The following is a 14,940-nucleotide window of genomic DNA, read 5'->3' as shown; positions in this document are numbered from 1 at the left end:
AATGAATGCTCCACACACTGGACCACTCTTACATTGCTCCCCCAGTCTTCTCAGTACCTTAGCTGTGAGAAGAAGATGACTATTAACTGCAAATATTTAAATATAAATACTGTTTTCATTTAAAACCAGTGTTGTCCAGATAAAAATAACAACAAACAAAAGAGGGGACTGTCAAAGGCATACATAGCCTACAGTCTAAGAACAAGAATTGGGTATTTACCTGACATTTACGTCTTTGGAAATTCCCAATAATGAGAGTTTCAACAAATTTCTTTTTTGTTTGAGCACTGCCAATGATTATTCTGCCAAATGAATATATTGGACATATATTTCCCTGTTTTTTTCTATTTCATTCCAGTTGGACATATGACAAGTCATTTTCTGTCTTTTAAGAGCTTCATTCCAGAGGGCATTTAGCACTTAATGGTTTTATATGAGTCTCAGCTCTTTAGGATAAGACTGAAGAGTTGAGAAAGAAGCTTTGTTTAACTGAGGCCATATGCTCTCTGCATGTACCTGCGCAGCTCTTACTCCCTGCTAGGACAAAGCGTGTGTGCTTGAGCAGGGGCAGGGTGCAAAAGAGTATTTCACTACCCAAGCATAGTTCATGGTTTCACTGTAAGCCCTGTGACATATGGTGCCTCTGGGTGCACCAGACCTGGGATCCATTTTGCAGAAGGGATGGTGAGATCCTTGTGATCTGGACACATGCTGCAGCCCCTGAAGAGCTGTAGCAAGCGGTTTGGGCCACGATATGCATGGGGCTGCAGGGCAGGCTGGCAGTTCTGCAAAGGCTAACCTTTAAGGTTTTTCAGTCTCTGCCATACACCGTCCATTGTCATACACACTCGCTCTTGAGTAAGGCTTGTTAAGGGTATTTAAAGATCATTTGTGGTGTCAGTTGGTGTGGTAGGGAGTCGAGAGTTCATTTTCCCCTACTCTTCCTCACATTTTTCATACTCGCTCATGGAGTACGCAAAATATTGAAAATGGGAAAGTCTTAACTTTTCATGTGTGGACAAGAACAGCAGGATCTAATCCTGATGCCTGGAAAAAGAGAGGGACATATCTGGAAAAAAGTGATGAGACCAAGTTCTCACGGTGCTGAGTTCCAGACTGTTAGAAGGGGGAAAGGCAGGAAACCTGTGAATGGGATGAAACACATGGCTGTCATTTTAGAAACACTAACAAACAAGCAAAAGGAATGGGTATCTCGTATTTTGGATGTATTGGCATCAAAAGGATTTGGGAAAGAAAAAAAATATATACTTCAGGATGATTCTGTTCTCCTATTCCCTAAAGATTTATCACTGCCAGCCATGAATAGAGCTCGTAATAAAAAATGCTACCAAATCTTTTTTTCTGTGAGTATTCCCATTGGGTTCTGTGACTTTCAGATTTTGGGATTTGCTAATGAAAAGCCCAGTCTGTGGATTGTTGCTCTCTCTCATATTTGAGGTTTCAGTGGGAAACAGGGATATCCATTACCTTGTAGGAAGACATCTTCAATCATTCACTCAGCACTCTGGAAACTTATCACTGTGTTATAGGAAAGTGTAAGTCAGGATGCTGCCATGGTAGGAACCAGATTTTTATCTTTGAGTCTTTACAGTTACATACAGGCACCCTGTGAAGATTTTCCTACACACCCTGAGGAGCTGAGTGCCTGCTTACTTCTGATGAGGCACCCACCAGCATTTTAAGGCAACTAGAGACCTTTGCAAATGTAGCGCATAGCTTCTAAGTGTTGTGTTTTTCTTCTGAGAGATGTTGGCTGTCCTTAGCTCCTACTGTGTTTAATGCAATGAGAAAGCACTGGAAATTCTCAAACGAGAGACATATCAGTAATAGCACTAGGGGAAGTCTTAGAGTCTGGCACTTTCTGACTTCCCAGAAGATTGATCTGGCCACTTAGGCAGGCTTTTTAGGAATTAAGCCAAGAGGGAACAGGCAGCAGCTGGGATTTACTTTATCTCCACTTTTGACTTTTAGCAAAAATGGTTTCCATTGGGAAAAGGTTTAAACACACAGATTTCCAAACTGCAGAACTTCTAGTCTGCATATTTTGAAAGGAGAAGATTTCCAGATTGTTTTTGAGGGGGAGGGATTTGTTTCTGTTTTTTTCTTGCTGTTTTTTGTGACTTTCGGGTAATTCATGTATACGGGAACATTAGCAGTTCAAGTCTTAATGACCACAAAAACTCTGTGGAGAAGTATGATGGACTTTGAATCTGGTAAAAAAACACGGATTGCACACGGAGGTGAAACAATCATACCAGTGTATTAAATAGATGATTAAGATCCCAGAATCCAGGTCACTTTCTGCTTTGTCTAACCTGTTCCACACATCCTTTACCCAAAGAAACTTGAACAAACAAAACTTGTAACAAAAGTCTGCCTAAATCTTCATGTATGAGATTCCCCCAGTCTTCTCTGCTTCTAAGTTTAACAGCAAAAGAGGCAACTCAGAGCAGAAGCATGTCATAATTGGTTTATGTTGGCACTTTTCTGGCCCCTGCATGAATGAAGTTTGCACTGGGAAGCTGTGTCAGCACTGGGAAAAACTGATGTGGTTGCAGCTCATCTTTACCAAGCTTATTGTAAATTCTGTTAACAGCAACGTTAGTGTTTCAGATACTCATTGTAAAGGCAGGAGGGGCAACTGCTCTCCCCACTCTTTCCTTCTCCCTATGTAACTGAAAAGATCAGATTTTCAGCTGTTGTAAATTGGTGTAGCATCACTAGTATCCATGAAACATGCTTTTTACTTCATCTGAAGATCTGATTCACAGGCACTGTGTGAAAGATAAGAGAAAAAAAATGCATCTCAGTACACTGAAGTATTCAGAAGTTGCTGACTTCAGCAATCTGACATTAAAAAAAGTAAAGTGAAAGAAAATCACACAAGCTATTGCTTAAATTTACAGTCCCACAAACTAGTGAATTCTACCCATTTTCAGGCTCAAACTGGATTTAAAAAAATGCAAACTCATTCTGCAAAGACCAGACTTTATTAAAAATGTCTTGTGTGAAGATCTGTGCTGAACTTGGTCCCAAGACCTAACTCTTGTAAAACAAATACACTAATTATTAAGCCTGTTGTATTAGCAGTTTTAAGCACACAGCATTCAGTAAGGTTACTGCAGAGTTTTATTTCCTTTTGATAATGCAGTGTTTGGAAATCTTGGTGATAGGAAGTACTTTTGTCAATAGTTAGTTTGCTGTGATCATAATAGAGATCATAAAGTTGATTAGAATCCAGAGTATATTAATAGTAAAGTGATTAACTGAGTCAGGCTCTCAAATAAATTCCAAGGGATATTCCTGTATTCTGTAAGGCTGTATGAAGTGTCATTATGGGTCACATCGAAAGTCTATCCAGCCCTGAACGTTATTTCCAGCAGGGATCAGCAAATACTTAGGATGAGTGAAAGTAATGGGGAACAGAGTGGGTGGATCTCCCTTGGTGTTCTAAGCCAGCTTCTGGTTTCTTTAGAGATGACAAAAGCCAGAAATTGCATCACTCCCATCATATTTGATGCACCACTAATAGACCTGTCCCTAGGAGTTGTATGGGCCAGTTTTGAATATATTTAAACTTTCACTCTCCTGTACATCCTGCAATAATGTGTTTTGCAATTTAATGGAAAGTTGGGTGGAAAAGTAGTTTTATTTGCTTGTTCTTTCTGACAATAGCATTGGGGCAGCTCTAGTTCATATGTTCACACAAAATAGCTTATAATTACTGTCTGTTTGTCTGATCGATTCTAAGATTTTTGTAGACCTCTTCAACGATTTCCCTCAATCTTGCCTTTTTTCAAAATGAAGCGCTTTAAGTTGTACTCATGTGGAATCTGTTCTATATTTCTAATCATCCTTATCATAACTTTAGAACTCTGCTGTATCCTTTTGAAGAAGGATTAAATTGGATTGTGTTCAAGATGTGAGTATACCATGGATTTATAAGATATTTTCTGTTTTGTTCTCTATCCAGTTCCTAATGACTTCTAACATTAGGTTTGCTTTTATGATCATTGCAGAACATTGTGCTAGCATTTTCAGGGAACCATTCAAATATTTCCTGAATGGTAATAGCTAATTTAGATCCCATCATCATTTATGCCTGCTTACATGGGAAGTTTCCCTTATGTATTACTCTGCATTTCAGCAACATCTGAATTTCATCTGCCATTCTAGTGCCCAGGCAAATCATTTCATATAAATTAATACTTAGAAAAATTATAATTTGCAAAAGTCAAAAATGATGGGTTAGACATTTCTGAGTCAAAACATTTCAGTTCAAAATTAAATATTAACTTTAGTGAAGGGATGACATTAAACTCTGTCTCTACTTTGTGTTATCATGATGCTTCATGGTAATTACAGCATTAGGTCATTCTTTCTTCTGTTCTTTCTCATGGACACTGTTGCATAGCTGAACAAAGATTTCTATACCAAGTGAGCTGTATCTGAGGGAATTTACTGAGAAAGGCATTCAGGTGAACTGTGCTGGATTTGCTCAAAATACAGTGTATTCAGAAAGTAAATTTTAGATTTGCAGATCTGAGCTGTAGACTTAGTACAATTGTGTTTGTTGAAAAAAATCATATGATTTATATCAAAGTTAAAGAACAGTCTAAATTCTGACTATTAAATATTCTTAATGAGTCACTTAGCAGCATCTTCAGACTAGGACTCTTCTCTGGTGCTGAACTTAAGCTGTCAGCAACCCACTCAAAAAGTGTAAAGTTAAATAGCTGAAGAATTGGCTTTCAAGACTAGTTCACTGGTTGTATTCTACATCCAGCAACAATAAACTTGAGGAATGGATTGCCCCATGTTCAGGCAGAAAAAATAGAAAAATATATCAGAAATGTTTTTTCCAAGAACTGAGTTACTCAACTGTATTAAGATTATTTACTTAGTATTATTCCATCCTGAATATAGACAGACAGATTAATATTATGCATACAGATTATTTCACAGGTTTCAGTGAAGGTCTACTTATATGAGCAGATATACAGAATTCATCAGTATTTTCAGAATTTCATCCTTAAGTAAGTGTTGGAGCAAAGGTTAAGAGTGAATATTGTGAAGTGTTTTCAGGATAGAATAGAAATGTTTTTTTCTCATTTCAAAACAGTTAGAAAATTTAAATGAAAAGAAAATGGAAAAATGCTACTTCCCTCCTTCTTTAACTGGTTGTCTCTGTCACCTAATATTTCTAGCAATGTAAAAGGTGAAAGCTACAGCCTTATGAATTCTTTCATAGTAGGCAACTATTTTCTCTAGAGGGGGAGGTATCAATACTATGAAGGGAAAAAAAGAACCCACCTAAGGTAAGCAGGTCCATAAAAAAGTACTGTAGTACCTTATTTATTGTAGTAGTGTCATGGTGACACTAGCAGTGTCACAGACTTTGTCCCGATCCAATATTGGGGGGGTTTTGTTACGATCCCAAGGACGAGATTAAGACGCTAAAACCAGTCAAATATCGTACAACCTTTTAACTTTATTTTCCACGGAGCGGGGAGAAAAGGTGGGGAAAGGTGAAGGGGAGGAGAGAGAGAAAGAGAGAGAGAGGAAAGGGGAAGAGAGAAAGAGATATCACCACCCGTGGATCCAGCGGCATCCCGTTGGTCCTCTTCACCCTGGGTGTAAATTTTAGCGATGCGCGTGCAGTAATTACAACTCGAGCAGGGTCCGACCCTAGGTTCCCGCTGAAAAGTCTGGAGCCAAATCAAGGCAAATTAAATAAATAAATTGTAATGACACGTGTGCAGTGGTTACAGCTCGAGTTGGGTGCCTCCAAAGAGGGACCCCGAACAAAGAAATCCCTGGGCAATTATACTTTCCAACCTAAGCTCTCCGCCCTTCACGCAGTAGTTTGGACCAATAGTAATATTTAGGTCTGGGGGTCTCCTGCTCCTTATTGGGTCCCTAGGTAGGTTGTTTACTGTTGTGGTTTCTGCTGACAGATGCGTTTTCATTCTTTGGGTCTTGCCCTTATCTCTCAAAGCCCTGACAATTTATTACTTCCCCAGCAGTGACGGTAGGTGTTATTTCCCAAGGTCCAGACAAAGGGAATATGATCTGAACCCCGAGATAGCCCAGACCCCCCCAATCAGCATCGTTTCTGCAGCGAGAGGAGGCCATACTCCCCAGGGTCCGGTGCCCAAGCAGGCCTCACTTCAATGCCTTGACATCCTTCCTCCCGGAGCGTGAAGCATGGGAATGCAAACTGCTGGTAACCCCCTTGTCTTTCCAGCCTGCACCAGCTCTGGGGCCCTTTCTCACTGAACTAGGGAGTGCGGCCTAAGGCTTCAGCAAATTTAGCTACTCATGCTAAGCAAGTTTTATAGAAGTTGTGCTAAGCAGCAGTAATTTACAGTCCAGGTCCCAAAGTCTCTGCCCGATCGTGGTCTGGTTCAGCGCAGGCTTGGTGTGTCCTGAATGGTTGAATGGAGACCATTTCAGGGGTCGCAGCAGCTCAGTCCTGTTCCCGCTGGGAACAGATGGCTTGTTCGGGGTTATGGTTTGCTTGCACCTTATGTACCAAGAAATGTTTAAGGCAAAAGTTCACTCATCTGTCCGCCACAGACATGCTAGAATATTGGCAGAACCCTAGCTTCCTAATTCATAGTTGGTAACCAGCCCACAGCCTATACCCTAAACACCTGTGTCTCAACCACATAAGGAAAGAAGGCAAATAAAAAGAAGAGGAAAGGAAAAAAGGTTGCAGCAGTCCAGGTTTTCCTTAAAGCAACTGAGAGGCAAAAGGACTGAGCAAATTGTATAGTGCTCTCATTATTTTCATGTGAGTGTTTGCTGCTGCACTCAGCACTGTAGCAGCTTTGATTTCACATCTCTAGATCACTAGGAAATTAGCAATGTGATCTGCAATGGATCCATGTCTCTGTGCCAGATAAGACACCCTCAATGGCACTTTCACCTTATTTTCCCTGTTCAGGAGGGCATTGCAGGGTCTAAGGAGCCTTGTCTCTGAAGGGCAGGGCAGGGGAAGGATGTAGACTGGGGTTTTGATTGGAGCATGTTCCTGAAGTCAACTGCTGTATAGACCGTTATAGATTCCCTGTCTCCCTGTCAAAGTAAACCAACCTCTCAGGAGGAGCAAAGCAACTTGTCAGGAGGAATAACCTATTTTATTTTAATTAATAGATTTATAGATGAGATTTAATACTGTCCTGCTGCACACCCACAAAGGCATACTTGAACATCAGCTAACCAGGCATTTGCCAAGGTTACCATATGTAACATGAAGTATAGAAAAAAAGAGGCTCTTAGAGCAACAGACAAGCGCCATGGCTTGAGATCCACTGACTTTTACTGGTTTTGCTGCATCATGTACAAAAAGGGTTTTTACACTGATTGCCATACATTCTGTCTGTCAAATAACCACAAAACCATCTTCTGGGTTTTTTTATGCCTCTTCTGCTGGTTAATGAATGGATGGCATTTGATGTGGCTGTCTAAAGTGCCTTTGAGTATTCTAGTAATTGCCTTTTAGCTTATATTTGCAAATGGATATATTTTTTGAACACCTTCCTCAAAGGAAATGAACCAATACCCGATCTGAATGAATTCCCTGCTTGTGGAGGATTGATAGCCCTGCAGAACTAGAAGAGAACAAGAACATACCTATGGGCAAAGGGCGCTTTTCCATTTTTGCCTTGCCGACACACACAGCAGCCTGTAGCACAGATGGACGGTGCATTCCTGACTCCTGCCATCAGAGCTTCTTCCCCTCACAGCATTTGTCAACATGGGGATTGGGCTCCCAGTCCCTCCTGTCCCAGCTGAAGAAGCCAAGCCCATAGCTAGAGCACCGTCACTGTCCTTTTAGTTGCTCGCTCTTGGTGACATGGTGCTGCTCCAACCTGGGACCTGGCGTGACTCAGACGTGACCTTGGGAAGTGGGAAAGGGACATTTGGGACCACCCTGTCCTTACTCAGGTGGTGAGCCTGGATGCTAAAGCAGTCCAATGGCATAGAGTTTCTGAAACCACTGTTCCTTTGCCACCTCCCCTGAGATGAAAGGGGCTACGCAACCATGTCTCGCAGAGCCAAGCCTAGTCATAATCCAGCTATTTGCTTCCCTTTGGATAATGCAAAAGAGACAGGACATAATGTTACAGTCTTACCATGCACTTTTAAAAGGTGTTAATACCTACTGCCTGCAGTGCAGATGAATGTGTAGGCTGCACCCAGACTCTCTATTTCCCCATAAATTGGGCCTCAATGTTGGCCAGTTAGTCTAGACTCAGAAGTTTTCTGATTTTTTTTTTCTCAGAAGGAGGAAATATGCCCAATTTTGAGTACATAATGTTCATGTGTGTCTTCAATGGCTAGGTGCTGAACAAGCATGGATGATATGTCAACATAAAAGCCATCAAACTGTATAGTTCCCCATGCAAGCAGTGTCGTATCTGGCCTTAGACTGAAAGTATTCCAATAGCTTCAGTTGCATTATACCAGCCATGGTGATATCCTGCCAGATTCACAGCCAAACTTAAATGTGACATTTCCATTTGTTTTTTTATCACTAATTTCTTCCCTGCTGAGATTTCACAGTTTCTTTACTGGAGAACTTCAAACAAAATAACTCAAGATACCTCAAATACGAATGGGAAAATTTGACTGTAAATTCATATGTGTATGAATACAGAACAGATAAATCAGTAAAAGATCTACTTCCAATAATTTTTTTCCATTCAAAACCCCAGCTGGCATCAAATGTAGCATGTAGAAATGCAGATGGTTTCGTTCATAACACTGGTGTAAATGACATGAAGAAATATGGGGAATAAAAATAATTGTGCAATATCAGAGTCATGGAAAATGCATGTCAAAGAACACAAGTATCATAAAGAAAATGAGTGAGATTGTTGGTACCGAAGATTGGCATCTTAACTGTGGTCTTGGTATGGGTGCCATTGGCTGGCAGCTCCCTGGGGCTGGTGCCGGGGGGATCCTGGCAGGGCAGGGCTGGGTGTGGTCTCCAGGGCCCTTCCCCCCCACCCTGAGGGAGCAGGGCCCTGCGGGCAGCCCCAGCCCCGGGGGACATCGGGAACTGCCATGGGGATGGGATGGGCCATGGGCACATGGGCAGGTGCCCACGGGTTGGGGCCGGGGTTGGTGGGGGTGACTGTGGTCAGACACAGCCCTGCAATGGCCGGGTGTCTGTGCGCAGGAGAGTTTGTGTAGCCGGACCCAGAGTTCTCCATCTTCCTACATGAGTGATGGTGATGATGAGCCTATGCCTTGTAGAAAACAGAAGAACATTCATGGTGTCACAGATCCTCAAACATCACCATAAAGGGCAATGTGCTGTGTTTCTGATACAGAGGAAAAGCTACTTTTCCTCCTCTTGCAAAGTCTTCATCTCCTATCCATATGAAGGCAACCATTACAAATATTGCCTTGCTTACAGATATAGCCCAAATAATGGTGTATTTGTGAGAGATGCTGGACAGCCTATAGCTTTCTCAGTCTTCTGAAAGTGACAGGTAGAGTTCTGTAGCCGTTAAGGAAGTGCTTGGTATCTGAAAGATCCGAATTACTATGATTGCACAGAGGATTTGACTGCCAAAAGATACTGTGCCATTAAAATGCTTCTTTAAGCCAATGTTTTACAGTGAAAACAGACTGTTCTGAATGAGGAAGTATTCAGCTGGAGGGCAGTTAGTGGTAGAATTCCCTTGAAGTGGTCTTGTGACCACTCAGTAATTAATATTTTTGTAATTATCTTGTATACTAATGATACGTGCAGATAATACATGGTCGAGCAGCAGCAGCACAGGAGAGGATTGGAATCTCACAGAAAAAAATAAAGCAGCTCATCAATGGGTCTGCAATAACTGAAATGGAAAAATAAGGCAAAGTGCAAGGGGATGCTTTCAGGGCAAACAGGGAATTCTTCTATAAAATCAGGACCATCCTTTGGAAATGAGAAATATATTTGTAGATAATAAATCATTTTCAGAATTTCTATAAATAATCACGTTTTATGAGCGTGTAAAAGGCAAATGGCATCCTAAAATGCATCAGCTGTGGTGCTTAAAATATGGAGAGGGGATTTGGTAACACTCACTGGCAGGGCAGCAAGTACAGCTGGATGCCTGTGCAAAGTTCCAGTCAGCTGTGTGAAGGGAGGATACATGGAAATGCAAGCAGTCGTAAGGAAACTGGGATTGCAGGAAACAAGAATGTGATTTGTGAGAGATTAGGAATGATGGTATAGTCTAGGTTCACAAACCAAATGCTGAGAGGACATAGTTGCTCTCTAGAAACACATCAGGAGGCGAACACTAGATAACAAGGTGCTGGACTTGTTAGCACACGGCAGGTTGGAGTTTCTTCAGAGATTTTTTTTTTCTGTGAGTCTATGATCCTAGCACTTAGTGCTAGACACAGAACAAGTTATTTTCCTGGGGGGCTGAAAATCCTAGTTGAATCACAGTTAAAGATTGGCCGACATAAAATGTCTTTGCTATGAAACTAGTTTAAAGTAACTGTGAGATCTCACTGTTGGTTTCAGCGCTGCTAACATACCAGGAATGAGATCTGTTTTCAGAGCTGTCAGAGAAGTCTCACAGGCTCAAAAGTGAGAAGTAGATTGCAAGTTACCCAACAAGCACTATAGGTACTTATGCAGAAGTGAGTTTCAGTGCACCTCTCCTGATGTGTGAAGTGCAAGCAGTACAAACTCTATACAGCACACACACATGCTTTGGCAAACAGTGCTGGCGATGGGATAACTGGGGCATAAGACTTTCTTTTGCAGAACACTCATCAGTTTCTTATGCAGCTTTCCTCTGTACAGTGTTTATATGTTCACACATTACCCAGCTTTTTTGGAACTGCAGAACCAATTTTACTGCGGACATTTTGCCTCCTCCATCCAGACAAACTTCATGTGCTTTTCAGACAGTCTCCTTTGCTGTTGTTTAGCTCCTTCAGATATACACTTCAGTCAAAAATGAAAAAAGAACAAGTCAGTGATACAAATACTAAGCAATAAAAAACAACTAATAAAACATTCAGGAATTTCAAAATAAGTTTGAGCTTGAGAAATGTTCATGTTTCAGGTGGACCCCTTCTCTTACTGCAAGCAACTATGTTCATTCAATGACTATACCCTTTCATTTTATGAGAAAACTGATTTGCACCTCACTGTACAAAGTTCTTCATGATTGATCAGAAATTGCTACTGTACAAGATATGTTTTTTTAACAAGACAGAAACTGTGTAGGTGCACTGTGAAGTAGGCATCTACATGGATCTAGGCTTTTTAACTTTTGAAAGACACATGGCATAACCCAGCTGGCAGCTCATGGGCCAGATCTCATTCCCAGGGAGTAGGAGTTTAGGCAACATGTGCTGACCAAGCAGTTTAATATTTGTTCCTGAGCTTCCTGGCCTTAGCACTAGCCAGGTGCTGCACTGCAACTGCTACAGACCATGGAAGTGATGGAAGAGCTGGCGATACAGCTCCCCAAATGACTGAGGTTATACTCGTCTTCACTTATTTCCACTCAGCCACTGGTCAGGTGTCATGGACAGGTTCACCTGCATGCTCAGTAAAAACCTGGCAATGCATGAATGGGAGTCTTGAAGAGAGTAGAGAAGTGGTAAGCATTAGCTTTAAACAGCCTGTGGGCTAAGGAAACAAGGATGTTGAACACAGCTCCATCATTGCAACTGTAGACTAAGAGGCAGAGGGTGTCAAGAAATTGGCTGCCTAGAGCAGAGGAGAGCTCTGAGATACAGAGTAACAGGTGCCTGAAGTCAAGCTTTGCTTTTCCCAACCCATCTTCAGGAGTCTACTACCTTTATTCCAGCTGACTGACACATAGCGGCTTGAGCTGGAAGGCTGGCCTCGCAGTGCGGTAGATTTCTGGTGACCGCCTGGCTCCCTGCAGGGAGAAAATCTCAACCAAGAGTCCAAACTCATTTGAGCTTGCTGGGGAAGCACAGAGAGAACCACAGATGAAAAGGTCAGGCTCAAGGTAGTAATGTTTCAGGGTTCATCTGTGTAAAAAAACTGAGCAGAAGGCCTAGTATGTAAGGTCTCCAGAGAGCTAGTTACAGATTAATGCTCCAAAAGAAGCTACTGAAAGGTTAACAGTATTTTATACCCTGGAAATTTGAAACAACACTATACAGTGTAAACCAGAACGAACTGCGCCTCTTTTCTTTTATAGTTCACACATTGCAAGACAAAGTCTTTGTCATGTCATTTTGATTAAAAATCTTGTTTTGCATATTTTTGATCTTTCAGTGGCTATCAGCATGCAGAGATTTCTACCATGAGAAACAGAAGCTCTCCTACTTCATTGTCTGTTGCAGTAAGAAATGTAAAGATACCTGCAAATTTTCAAAGCCAGTTGAAGAACTGGAGTGTTTACTTTTGGTGTTGCCCCAATAAAACATCTTAAAGTCATATCCATTTTCCGTAAATGCTGATTAGCTGTCCTACCAAAAAAATAAATAAATAAATAAAAATCTGAGATTGTAATCCCTTGTGTTACATTTGGAAGAGCTCGTGATCCAATTTCTAACTACAATGTTTAATGAAATATGAACTACTCGTACATGTCAGGAGAGAAGTTAAATAAAAGACAAAACTCATTAACAGACCTAAGGAAGGGAAAATTATCACTGAAAAAATCTTTTTTGATGAAATTCTAGTCGTCTGTATTTGGTGATACGTCAAATCTGACACAGGATGGCCTAGCAGAATTATTCATCTATCATGAAATAACCATTCTTTCAGGACCAGTGAATTTTTCCAATTGTTTTGACACCAGTGATCAGAAAGAGGAGAAAAATAATGGAACAATACATGTGTTGGTGAAGTCTGTTGATGGCAAAAGCTAGTGTCACAACAAACCAGAAGCTGACATCACAAGCTGAAGTGATGTAACACTGTGTTGGGGCCAAAATTAGCACTTTTCAAGCTCCAAGTGTCTTTGAAATATCTTCAAAAGGATTATTTACCATTATGTCTTTGACAGGCTGAATCATCCTCCCAGCTGAGGGAAATTTTTAGAAGATCAAACAGCTTCAAATACATTCAGAAAGACAGTATGTGGTATAAAATTTTAAAATAAAAATTTATGAAAGTTAACATTGTAATTTCTGTTTATATGAGAGACTTAAAATATAGGTCCCAGTGTACAAATTGCACCTTTTGAAATTTCAGAGTAAAACTACAATCTGATTCCCCCTGCCGCCCTTCTTAGGGCTCAGAGCATTGGTAAATGAAGAGCAGATCAATTCATTAGCTACAGGTACATGCAATAAAGATGTGCTCAGGAGGAGGGAGGTAGGATTATTCATATGACAAGGTGCTGTGCTCTGAGTCTGGAGCTGTGGGGTATAACCCTGTGCTCTTCCACTAGCTCCCTATGTGACCTGGGGCAAATCATTCTGTGCCTCAGTTTCTCTCTGTGAAAAATAACTTCACAGCACCACTTTTTTGTAAAAAGCTTTATACATAAGTGGCATATAAGAGTGGGTTATTTTTACACAGGAGATCTCAGACTAAACATCTCTCTTGTATCATCTTTCTGAACCCACTAGAATCAAAAAAGTTACATGGATGCATGTGAAGTCCTATACATTTCAGGAAATAGTCGAAGTCAGAGACTTGGTTGGTACCTCTTTGGCTAAGGTTTGGAGCAGTGGTTAATTACAGGTCATGGGACTGAGGGTAATCAAGTTTTCCTTGCCTACACTTCTGTCTAAATGGGGACTAGCTCAGTATTCATCTTAGTGAGTGGCTGACCTGTTTTCTTGCTAATACAGGTAGGTCCTGTGAGGCAAACAGCATCTTAATGGTCACGTTTTCTTCTTGAATTCAGAAAATTTGGATGTTGCCAGAACCTCCCAGGCAAAAAGCCATGACTGCCCTTGTCCCGATCCAGTATCGGGAGGGTTTTGTTACGATCCTAAGGACAACATTAAGACGCTAAAACTGGTCAAATATCGTACAACCTTTTAACTTTATTTTCCACGAAGTGAGGAGAAAGGGTGGGGAAAGGCAAAGGGGAGGGGAAGGGGAGAGGGGAAAAAGGGTAAGAGGAAAAGGTACAGAAGATTGGAAAAGAAGATAAGAAACTAGCTCCCACCACTCCGAGTCCGATGATGTTCCACTGACTCCGTTCGAGATCTCCAGTCGTCACAGGCTTCGTCGAGGCCGGGGTCCAGGAGAGGCACGAGTCAGGGAGGAGGGAGGGAGGGAGGAAAGAAAAAAAAAAAGGGAGGGGGGGCCGTCAGAGAGCGCGTGCTTCTTTTACAGGGGTCTCCCGCTCATGCGCAGATAGCAAATGTGTACGTGCGGTTCGTGCCAGACGGGCTGTCCCCCTAGAAGCCGCCTTCTGCTCTTTTCGCGCCTTTGGTCCCTGCGCAGGCGCATGAGGTTGTTTACCTCTGAACTGTGGAGAAATGGCGGCGCGGCGGCAATGTCGAGAGAAAATGCATTTAGTATCGGTTCTCTACAGCCCTCAAACAAAAGGAAGCTCCAGCACATGTTTTAAGTTAAGTGGTGCTACTTTGATTTCTAAGACGATTCTCAAGCTTCCTGGGCTGGAGCACGCGCTCTGTTGTTTCAAGGGAAGGGCACAATTGCAATGCTAAGTGAGGGGTTAAGAGAGGGCAGGGCGCCCACACTCCAGCCATGTACTTCAACCAGCTTTGTTTTGCAGACCTTATAAATAAGCATAGAAAAAGCCATAGATAAAGCCTGTTTTTCCTCGAAGCAGCCCTGCCTGTTGGCAGGGGCCATGTCTGATGCCTCTGGCCCTAACCTTGCTTTTCCTACTGGCTGGGCAGAGCTACATCCCAAGTAAAGAAAAGAACAATTGGAGATAGAGGGATATATACAGAAGTCAATGCAGATTCTTGAAAGTAACTAAA

Source organism: Dromaius novaehollandiae, chromosome 3, assembly GCF_036370855.1.
Source record: "Dromaius novaehollandiae isolate bDroNov1 chromosome 3, bDroNov1.hap1, whole genome shotgun sequence".
Taxonomy (NCBI): domain Eukaryota; kingdom Metazoa; phylum Chordata; class Aves; order Casuariiformes; family Dromaiidae; genus Dromaius; species Dromaius novaehollandiae.
The sequence above is the reverse complement of the archived record's forward strand: the minus strand, read 5'-3'. Positions refer to the sequence as shown.